Source organism: Quercus robur, chromosome 3 (genome assembly GCF_932294415.1).
Source record: "Quercus robur chromosome 3, dhQueRobu3.1, whole genome shotgun sequence".
Lineage (NCBI taxonomy): Eukaryota > Viridiplantae > Streptophyta > Magnoliopsida > Fagales > Fagaceae > Quercus > Quercus robur.
In genome coordinates, this window is record NC_065536.1 from 16,631,199 (window position 1) to 16,642,726 (window position 11,528).

The 11,528-nt window shown below is 39.1% G+C and overlaps 1 protein-coding gene and 1 long non-coding RNA gene across 3 annotated transcripts in view; both read left to right on the forward strand.

The window, feature by feature from the left end:
* LOC126717290 (MDIS1-interacting receptor like kinase 2-like) overlaps nucleotides 1-8,475 on the forward strand; it is a 53,236-nt gene extending 44,761 nt beyond the window's left edge. For both annotated transcript variants that reach the window (XM_050418814.1, XM_050418815.1), the window contains exon 3: nucleotides 8,230-8,475. The gene's annotated coding sequence lies outside the window, so the exon portion shown is untranslated. The remainder of the gene's footprint in view (nucleotides 1-8,229) is intronic.
* A 76-nt stretch (nucleotides 8,476-8,551) lies between these two features.
* Nucleotides 8,552-10,839, forward strand: LOC126717292 (uncharacterized). Its single transcript, XR_007652502.1, has 2 exons — nucleotides 8,552-8,917; nucleotides 10,543-10,839. It is a non-coding gene; the product is annotated as an uncharacterized LOC126717292 (long non-coding RNA).
* Nucleotides 10,840-11,528: the final 689 nt, after the last annotated feature.

The following is an 11,528-nucleotide window of genomic DNA, read 5'->3' on the forward strand; positions in this document are numbered from 1 at the left end:
GCTTTATGGAAATTCGGTGCACTACACAATGTGATTTATAGTTGTCACAGTTTGAGCTAATAGGTTAGATTAATAATTGTGTCTCAGAGTTTAATTAATAATCAATGTGTTCTACTTATTTATTGATGAAAAATATACTTTCAATAGCATCTTGATTGGAATTAAAACAAACATCACACTATTTGAGGAATTTGGTGGTTGCAATCCATGATATTTTATATAGCCACCTCCTCCTTTTTTTTATTTGTGATCATAATCACAATTTCAATAAAAAAAAAAAAAAAAGGTTATGTTTAAATTCAATTATTAAGATTTTAATCTTTTTTACTAAGTTTTTTTCCCTTCTTTTTTGGAATCCTTTTAAATGCAGTTAATTGAGCATAAATACTTCCAACTAATTCAAGGTTAAAGAATCACATTTTACTAAGTGAAGCTTTGTTTTCTAATTGTTCAATTCTTTCAAACTGGATAATTATTTCTTATATGGCCTAAGTTCAATGCAAAGTTTTTAAGATGATCATCCACCCCTGCTCCTCTAAGAAATGTATTAGCTATTTCTTATAGGGCATTGTTTATTTCACACACAACTATGTTTTTAGAGCTGAAAACATGAGACGTTTTTAGTTTTAAAAGCACTAGTTGTAAACATGTGGGAAAAGATAATTATTTTGTAATTGTGGTATAATGTATAATTTGTTTTCTAAAATTAATTTTTTATTATTACGCAAATAACTGATAGGCATATTGAAATGCATAATCATGGTTGTGTTTTGATATAAATATAAATCCTCACTTCCAAAATAATTACTAAGTATTAACTCAAACAAAAATTAAACCAAAGTTATAAGAGGGAGAGAGACTACTTGTAACAGAAACTAAAAAATACAACACCAAAACGTATTCACCCAAAATAGAGTTATAAAATACACAATGATTCATCAACCTAAAGTTGAGTTGAAAGAAAGAATAAAAAATCAATAGAGAGAGAGAGAGAGAGTACTCATTTTTTTCAGAAGATAATGTAAGAGAGAATAACAAATTTATAGAAAATAAGATGAAAAAAAAAAGTAAAAATAAAAGATATAGTAATAAACACTAAATTATTTAAGTCATACTATGTAATAGAATAACATTATATTCTGTAGGGACACGATTATTTAACGGCCCAATAATGATGTTGGGCTCGTACATGAAGGATCTCTCACAATATGATTTGTAGAGAGTGGGCTTGAAAGGCTAGCCATTGATCACGGGGCGATGGTCCGGTCTTGATTTTTGAGGAATTCGTGCAGAAAAAGGAGTTGGATTTGAGCATTTAAACCTTATAGCGTTGTGTCTTGCGGGGTTGGTCTCCTCGGACTTGGTCCGAGGATCATTATGGTCTTACCCCGGTCACCCAACAGTGGGTTTTTTCCATCATGTGCATGAGTTGTTCAGATATTTTCCTCCATGGAGTCGTTTTCCTCCGGGTGGGACGAGAGTCCCCCCCCCCTTTCCAGATTTACTTACTTCTTCTTTTATACTAGTCTGCGTTTGCTGTCCTTCGTCCACGTGTAGGGTCAACCTTTACAAGACTGATATTTGTCCCGTCAGTCTAATCCCAGAATTGTTGGGGATGGTTGATAAAGCTGAAGAATACGGCTCTGTTAGGTGCAGAGTATTATCTGGGAAGGGTAATGAGGGCAGCTTTCCCAAGATATTTTAGGTCTCCTTTCCAGTCTGGTCCTATACCGTTTTTTCCCCTCTTTTTGGTGGAATTTCGGCTCTGCCGAGGACTGAACTGTCCTCGGCAACATCTCCAGGCCATTTGGGCTTTATGTTATTGAGCTTGGGCCGTAGTCTTCTTTGGCTTGGGCCTTTGGACTTCCCACGAGCAAGTGGACTTGACCCAAAAATTATTGGGCCCCATAATAGCCCCTCAAAACCCTGCTGTCCGACTTCCTGGTTGGAGAGGGGGGTTTTGGTAATACCAAGCCTTTATTATGGCTCATTTAATTCAGCCCTTGACTGACGCTGGCGACTCTTCACCTGCCCAGGGAATGTACCGATCTACAAGACGTTCCCCTTAATCTGCGCACAATGCGTTTATGCCGTTTGGTTATCCGAAGCGCGTCTTTAATATCTTCCCTTTACGAGACCTCCCAGATTCAACGGTTTTTGATGGCGTGGGGGAATGAAACGGGCGTATTCATGTTTGTAGGTTTCCTTAGAGATCTGAACACATTAAGTACTCTCCTCTTCGTCCCTTATATAAAGAGAAGAAACAAGAGTTGTTCCTCCCACAGATGAATCCCTTTAACCCCACTAAAATTTGAAACCCTCAGGTTCCTTCCTGAGTTTACTTTTACTCTCCGGTTATACTTCAACCTGAAATACACTCACCGTAGTAATAAGCAATGAAAAAATCATTCCCCTCCCAGAAACACCAGGTTCTAACAAAGCTCGAAATGGCTCGGTCAGGGCAAGGATGGCGGAGACTCAAGATTTGTCTCGCATTCCTTTCAGCCAAAATCCTAAGCAGGGACTCGTCACGTCACACTTTCGGCGTGACTGAGCCGAGGAAGCACATCATCAGTACCACTCGCTCTCTCATGAGCATATCTAATATGGCTCCAGTGTGTTAGGAGTCAGGACTGGGGCAGGGACTAAGTGCCCCTGCTTCTTCCTCTCTTCGTTCACTGGCGCCTCCTTTTGCCTCTCTTTCTTCCTTCTCATCTTTTCCCTCCTCTTCTCCTCCTTCTTTTACTCATGTCCTCCATCTTCCTCATTCATCTCCTCCATCTTCCTCTTCCTTCTCCTTCATCTTCCTCATTCATCTCCTCCATCTTCTTCTTCCTTCTCCTTCATCTTTTTCTAAAGAAGGTTCTTCTCTCAATATGAGCAATAATGAGGCAGAGATTGGAGAGAATTTGAAGACGAGTTTAAAAGACACCTGACTGTTTACTTATCTGTATTACGGATGTTATTGTTGCTTCAGCAGTTCACCTTTTGTATAGGCTTGTTTAAGCCCTTCTTTGTACGTTGTAATAATTTTTCATATTAATAAGAATTGTTGTTATTTTCTTTGCATTTTCTGTCTATGTTTTTACAAATTTGCAAGCGCTGCTCGGCATAATAATATAGCATTTGAATCAATAACAACTAAGGCCAAAATACTTGCTAATAAAAAGATGTCACCATAACTTTAATAGAATCATTTGACATGGCAATGCGTACCTGTGAATAACGATACTTACCCGAAACAATGCCGAGATTAGAACTGGATGCTCTATGCGGTGTAGGAAGTAATCATCCGAAGACATATCACCCGCAAAAATGAACAGCCCCCTTAGGCTACCGAATAGTGGGGAGTACCGCCATCATCCTAACACTTTTGTTGGCCTTAACATTTTACCGTATTTGAGCCGAGGACTTTCCCTATCCGAGTAGTTGGCGTCCCAATAGGCTTGAGTCCGAGGACTTCGCAACGCCTTGGTTCTGTCCAAGACTTTTTGAGTACTTGGTTTCCCCATAGGCTCGAGTCCGAGGACCATAGTTCAGTTTCTCCCTTTCCTCAGGTATTTCACAAGGTGCCGAGCAGGAGGTTGTCCTCGGCAACGGTCATTCCTCGGCGTGGGCCGTAGTCCCTGGGCCACGAATTTACTAGGCCCACTAATTAAGATGTATTTCTTTAGTCTTTGGTCAAGCGGTACTTTTTGGCGTCCCACTGTTCGAGGTGTGCCTTCACGAGACTCCTTTATTCTCATGGTTGCAGGTGGCGTTGAAAATCGAGCCGGAGACATTTTGTCTGTAGCGTTCCTTGGGACGCTGCGAGAATTAAATGCCACCACCTTATCTTTTTAAATAAATAGGAGAGAAAGGTGTTTTACCTTCGCACAAGTCCTTCAGTTTCCTCCCTTAGTATATCATATCTGAGGCGAGGGTTGGGGAAAAGGAATTCTTTCTGCCACAGAGGCGCCGTGTCCTGAGACTCAAAGTAGTGAGGTACGGGCGAAGGAGGCATAAATTCAAGAGAATATTCCGTTTCGACAGAGGGGAAAGGGTGTTTCTCCCTCTTTTAGTCAAAATCCGAAGCAGGTTCTGTTCATGCCAGAATTTTGGTGTGTCAGAAGAAAGATTCTCCGCCATCATCGCCTCTGCCTTGTTGCAGGCAAATTTTTGGTGAAGGCTCCTCAACTTCCGGCTCCCTGCGCTTTTCCTTCAGCGGTGTGAGGCTCAAGTTGGGTTTTCTCTCTGCACCTTTTCTTCGATGATGCAGGCCCTAAGCTGGGTTCTTTTACTACCTGAATTATGGGCATGTAAAAGCATTGAAGAAGAACAAGGTCTTGAGGCAGTAGCCAACCTCTTTTCTTTGCTGCCTCCTCGGCTTTGTCTTATTCTCTTGTATCTTTCTTTTCAATTATGTAGTGAGCTTTGACATAAGCTGATTCCAGCTTTTTAATGTACGCTGTACTATTTCTTTGTTTTAGTAAAAAAGGGAAATTTATTTACTTGTTTTGAATACTATTCTTTTTGCAACACTACTTTGTGAATGGGTGTGCTCCATGTGCGTGTTTCTTCAATGGCATTTAGAGCAGTGAACCTTGAAACATAGTCCAACTAATTCTGATTTACCAACACTACCAGGCATTATGACGATAATTCATAGTAAGTTAGACTTAGGAAACTAACCGAGGTAACAGTTGAATATTGTGTGATAAGTGCGAGAATACCGTCCGAGAATGATAATCTCTAGATAATCCACCCGAGGAGTTGACTGAGCAGTAGGGAATTTCGATGGTGTTTCAGGCGACATATTGCTCTATCTTGCATCGATCCCCTTTGGTGCTGAAGATCCGAAAGCAGACTTGAGAATCCTTGCGATTTAGGAATTAACCCAATTGTTAGCGGAGAGTTTTCCTCAGATAAATCCTAAAGTCCATGTAATATAGTTTTTCCTTGTAAGTAGTTTTGAGTATTTGGCCATGCAAGGCCTTGGTTCTGTCCAAAACTTTTTGAGTACTTGGTTTCCCCATAGGCTTGAGTCCGAGGACCATGCAAGGCCTTGATTCTGTCCAAAACTTTTTTGAGTACTTGGTTTCCCCATAGGCTTGAGTCCGAGGACCATGCAAGGCCTTGGTTCTGTCCAAAACTTTTTGAGTACTTGGTTTCCCCATAGGCTTGAGTCTGAGGACCATGCAAGGACTTGGTTCTGTCCAAAACTTTTTGAGTACTTGGTTTCTCCATAGGCTTGAGTCCGAGGACCATGCAAGGCCTTGGTTCTGTCCAAAACTTTTTTGAGTACTTGGTTTCCCCATAGGCTTGAGTCCGAGGACCATGCAAGGCCTTGGTTCTGTCCAAAACTTTTTGAGTACTTGGTTTCCCCATAGACTTGAGTCCGAGGACCATGCAAGGCCTTGGTTCTGTCCAAAACTTTTTGAGTACTTGGTTTCCCCATAGGCTTGAGTCCGAGGACCATGCAAGGCCTTGGTTCTGTCCAAAACTTTTTTGAGTACTTGGTTTCTCCATAGGCTTGAGTCCGAGGACCATGCAAGGCCTTGGTTCTGTCCAAAACTTTTTGAGTACTTGGTTTCCCCATAAGCTTGAGTCCGAGGACCATGCAAGGCCTTGGTTCTGTCCAAAACTTTTTTGAGTACTTGGTTTCCCCATAGGCTTGAGTTCGAGGACCATGCAAGGCCTTGGTTCTGTCCAAAACTTTTTTGAGTACTTGGTTTCCCCATAGGCTTGAGTTCGAGGACCATGCAAGGCCTTGGTTCTGTCCGAAACTTTTTGAGTACTTGGTTTCCCCATAGGCTTGAGTCCGAGGACCATGCAAGGCCTTGGTTCTGTCCAAAACTTTTTGAGTACTTATTTTATTTTTCGCAGGTCAGCCCCTTGACCAGGGCGGGGAGAGCTGATTTGAGGTCGGAAGCCCCTAAAGCTGCCCGTGCCGTTGGCACTACAGGACGTAAGCCCTAACACAAGTTTATGTCGGAGCAACAACTGCATGTCGCCGGAGATGGGGGAAAACCCACGAATCTCTGCTTGCTAGAGAGTTGACTCAAACGCCACCTGTGCCAACGTGCAAGCCTTCCCACAGACGGCGCCAATTGTAGGGACACGATTATTTAACGGCCCAATAATGATGTTGGGCTCGTACATGAAGGATCTCTCACAATATGATTTGTAGAGAGTGGGCTTGAAAGGCTAGCCATTGATCACGGGGCGATGGTCCGGTCTTGATTTTTGAGGAATTCGTGCAGAAAAATGAGTTGGATTTGAGCATTTAAACCTTATAGCGTCGTGTCTTGCGGGGTTGGTCTCCTCGGACTTGGTCCGAGGATCATTATGGTTTTACCCCGGTCACCCAACGGTGGGTTTTTTCCGTCATGTGCATGAGTTGTTCAGATATTTTCCTCCATGGAGTCGTTTTCCTCCGGGTGGGACAAGAGTCCCCCCCCCCTTTCCAGATTTACTTACTTCTTCTTTTATACTAGTCTGCGTTCGCTGTCCTTCGTCCACGTGTAGGGTCAACCTTTACAAGACTGATATTTGTCCCGTCAGTCTAATCCCAGAATTGTTGGGGATGGTTGATAAAGCTGAAGAATACGGCTCTGTTAGGTGCAGAGTCTTATCTGGGAAGGGTAATGAGGGCAGCTTTCCCAAGATATTTTAGGTCTCCTTTCCAGTCTGGTCCTATACCGTTTTTGCCCCTCTTTTTGGTGGAATTTCGAGTCTGCCGAGGACTGAACTGTCCTCGGCAACATCTCCAGGCCATTTGGGCTTTATGTTATTGAGCTTGGGTCGTAGTCTTCTTTGGCTTGGGCCTTTGGACTTCCCACGAGCAAGTGGACCTGACCCAAAAATTATTGGGCCCCACAAATTCTTATATACTATCTCTGCAGTGCAATAGGACAACACCTATGAAATCAATGAAAAGAAAAAAAAATAACAATTTAAAAATACAAAACTAAATCATATCAACCCAAAGTAGAATTCTAAAGATCACAAAAATTTATCAACATAAAGTAGAAATAAAATAAAAAAATCCATCAAAAATGAAAAAAAAAAAATTAAGAGAGAGAGAGAGAGAGATAGAAATAACTTTTTTGTGTTCGAAAATTATTCATAGAATGAGAGAGAGAATTGCAAATTTATAGTAAGATGGTGGAAATAAGAATAGTAAAAAACAAAGGAAGATAAAGGGATAGAGGAAGAGTGACATTAAGGTAGATAATAGTGGAAAGATAAAAAGGTAAAAGGTAGGGGAAAGATTGGAGAAAGTGTAACAATTAGTTGAGAATTAATAAAAAGAAAAAGAAGTAAAAGAAGAGAGAGAGAGAGAGAGAGTTTTGAAAATATGTGGATAATGTGGCTGCTAATTTGACTCAACAGAAGCATAGAAACATAAAATATTACACTTCAGTTTTTAGATATATATATATATATATAGAGAGAGAGAGAGAGAGAGAGAGAGAGATAGATATAAATGTGTGTATGCAACACAGTATGTGCAAGAGCTTTAACTCTTTCTTATATCGGCCTTCAAAATTTTAGTAGTATGTAATTCCCTTATAAGTTGCCTCCCCCACCTAATTCTAAAATCCTAATACTTACAAGAGTTTAGTACTTTCAACTTAACTTGTAGAGTTTTTCCTATATGAATATATAGGTTAGCATGTATTACAAATTTGTATAATTACTTGGTGAAAGTAGAGAATAACTCTGATATTTTACTTTTCAGAGAATGCATACACAATGGAAGTGAGTGAAAAGTGTGACGTTTATAGCTTTGGAGTAGTCGTGTTGGAAGTAATTATGGGAAGGCATCCGGGTGATTTGATCTCATCATTTCTATCATCATCATTTTCATCATCGTCCCATGATGTGCTACTAGAAGATATATTGGATCAACGTCTTGCACGTCCTACAAATAGAGTTGCAGAGAAGGTGGTTTTAGTGGCAAAGATAGCAATAGCATGCTTACAAGCCAGTCCACAATCTCGTCCGACCATGCAACAAGTTTATCAGAAGCTATTAAATTGGAAATCCCCTTTTACAAAGCCTTTGCGCATGATCACATTAAGAGAGCTCATTGATCTCGGGAATTTGAATGAAGCTTCATAAGCGTCTACATATCTCATGTATGATATTTTGCTTATATACATTCCATCCTCATGTAAAGTTCTAAATACTTATGACGCCAATAATTCAAAAACCATAATTCGCATGACTATTCATATTCGGCAGCTTCATTGTTCATCTTCGACCCATCCAAGCCTCCATCTTACTGTCGGAGCTTCCATGCCTCTTGACCTAAGCTCTTCAACCTAATTGGAAGCCGAGCTCTTTCTCTTTTTTGTGGTCCTAAAGCTCTCAAGGTGTGGGAAACATAGTTGGTTAAGGTCAATCAGAACACTGGCTTCGAACTTATCATGGTATGTTCCTTGGGTTCCTTCTAATTTATTATAGTTCTTATTGATTATGTTTATTTGAGACTGCTATTTGAGATGTTGTATCAAGTTCTAGAGAATTAGTTCTTCTCAAGTGTCTCACTCTGCCAATGTCGTAGTATCTTCACACTTGCTCTCATTGTTTCTGACCACATAACTCATCCACAAGACTGGAATAAAAACAGGACTTCCCCTCTCCTTGTTCTACTCTCCAAAACATGCCAAAAGTAATTCGTTTAGGCCTATGGCAATGTAAAATGGGATTCCGTACATCTAGACAATTATGCATTGAAACTTTCTTCCAATGGGAATGAAATGAAAAAAACTCAAAAGGAAAGGCCAAGGAAACAGGCAAAACTGAGCTACAATGGGGAGCCTTAATTTAAATTGGCAGCAATGGAGGGAAGAGGTTAACTAGTGGAAGCAAGGGAAGCATTGCGCATGAATTACCTACTTTGATTGATTGAGATCCTTTTACAGCCCAGGTAGTTTTTTCTATATATATTTTTAAGCTCAAGAATTGTTACAAGTTTTACAATAGATGTTTGGGGTGCAGGTGAACCAAGCCTGAGAAGATTGGAATTCAAAAACACTAGGAGCATGCAATTTGTATCCAAGTTCATGAAAAATGATTTGCTTATTTAAAAACAAAAATTTGTATGAAACACATGGCTAGACTTGGACAAGCTATCAAGACAAACTTAAATGCCCTGGCTTTTTTTTATGAATGGGTGGTATGAAATTGTCACAAATTTTCTTTTGTCCAAAAATTCTTAGAATTTGGATGATAGAATTTTAGGTGTGTAGAACTCTCACGTAACTTCCCGACAACTAGCAACATTTTTTTTAATCTACAAAAGGATTTTAAAAGATAAAAAAAATTAAATAGCATCTTTAAATGTAAATCTTTTACTTTTGTCTATTCTTGCTGTGAGATTGTAGCTAGAAATTTATTCCAGGTTTGGTTGTTGTATTTGTGTTTTTGACCTTGTGGAGTTTTTCTTTAATTGGATTTTTTTTTTTCTATTGGTTTTTGATAAATGGTTTCTTACTTACGGCCTCAAGAAGCATTCATGGTGAATTGTTTGTTTGTTTTTGTGTTTGAGCGTAATTGGATGCACTTTGCTTCTATTGGCATATTTGGAGTTACTTTGGGATTATGTGCATATAGGGCAAAAATGGCCCATTACCATTAATTTTCAAAATAATTTGCCCAGAAACACTGTTTCCAAACTATATAGCAATATACCACTTTTTTAGGTACTCGAGCTTGCCAAGCTCGAGTACCATGTTTTTTTAATCCACTATCGCCCCATATTCAAGGAGCCCTATAGTGGCGTTTTTAAGCCCTATAGTGACGTTTTCGGGCCAAAAAACGCCACTATAGGGCCCCTTGAACCTGTTATGTGGACTTATAAAAAAAATTTGCAGGAAAACGCCGCTATAGGGCCCAAAAACGTCACTATAAGGCTTAAAAACGCCACTATAGGGCCCCTTGAACCTGTCCATGGACATAAAAAAATTTTGCAAGAAAACGCCGCTATAGGGCCCGAAAACGTCACTATAGGGCTTAAAAACGCCACTATAGGGACCCTTAACCTGTTATGGGGACTTATAAAAAAATTTTGCAGGAAAACGCCGCTATAGGGCCCGAAAACGTCACTATAGGGCCCCTTAACCTGGTATGGGGGCTTAAAAACGCCGCTATAGGGCCCGAAAACGTCACTATAAGGCTTAAAAACGCCACTATAGGGCTCCTTGAATATGGGGCGATAGTGGATTAAAAAAACATGGTACTCGAGCTTGGCAAGCTCGAGTACCTAAAAAAGTGGTATATTGCTATATAGTTTGGAAACAGTGTTTCTAGGCAAATTATTTTGAAAATTGATGGTAATGGGCCATTTTTGCCTGCATATAGTTCATTTGTTTGTCCACTAATTTGAATGCATTTGGAGCCCATCGGCATATTTGGAAAGAACTTGAACTTGGGCCTTTTGGTTGGGCTTAGTTTTGATTTGGCATTTGAAACATCCGTCTTTGTTCACTTTGTTTTCCTCTTGTTTAAATATATATGGTTTGTGTGGCTAGTCTAACAATTTGGGTGTAGCAGAAATTGTCAAGGAATGGAAGATCTCTTTGAAGAGGGCTGTGTGAAGGAGGCTGTGCAGCAATTTTAGAGAAGTGAAAACTTCTCCTTGTTTTAGGTGCAGTCTCGAACTTTGTATTTAGCCATATTCTTTGTATTGAGAGAGAGAGAACTTCTACTTGTATGAGAGAATAATTTTGGGTGTATTGGGATTGGGTTTTGTAAGAATGCTTCCACACCATTTTGTATTCTCTACATTTATTAGTGAAATTTTTTCTTGTTGCAGCTTGTGGATGTAGGCCAAAGGCCGAACCACGTAAATCTTGGTGTACCCTTTTGTGTGTTTGTATCTATTTTTCCTTTTGGTTTTCTTCATTCCTACAATATTATTTACGCTCTGTTTGTTTCGGCGATAATTTTTTTAGAAAATGAGTCATTTTCCAAAAAATGTTTTCTATAAAACTATCTCATTTTCCTATGTTTGGTAGTAACTTTAAATGAATTGAAAAACAATCTTTTAATTTCCCTTATTTAGTTTACTGTGAGATAGAGTTGTTTTCCAAAAAAAAAAAAAAAATAGTGGAAAACAATTTCTAAAAATAAGCCATATTTTTTATGTTGACCAAAAATAGTTTTCCTTTGACTTAGTTTTTCTAATGTTATCAAAGACTAAAAAACACGGAAAACTATCTTTACACAATGTTTTCCATCGAAACAAACAAACTAATTTGGATATTTTTCTAAAAACCATATTTTGCCATCAATCTTGTATGATAATGGTATCAAGAAAGGCCATTTCCTATAACAAATTAATAATAGAACTTTAGTTTTTACAATTAGTTGATATCTGTGATTCATATTTTACAACATTAATGACTTACAACAACTAAAGTTTTTGTATAAATTTTAGCAAAGAATTTATACTACAATTTTACCTTTTATTAATAGTTTTCTTTTTTAATTTTGGTAATTGGGATAGCTATACCTTTGAATTATAGTTTTTCTTCAAA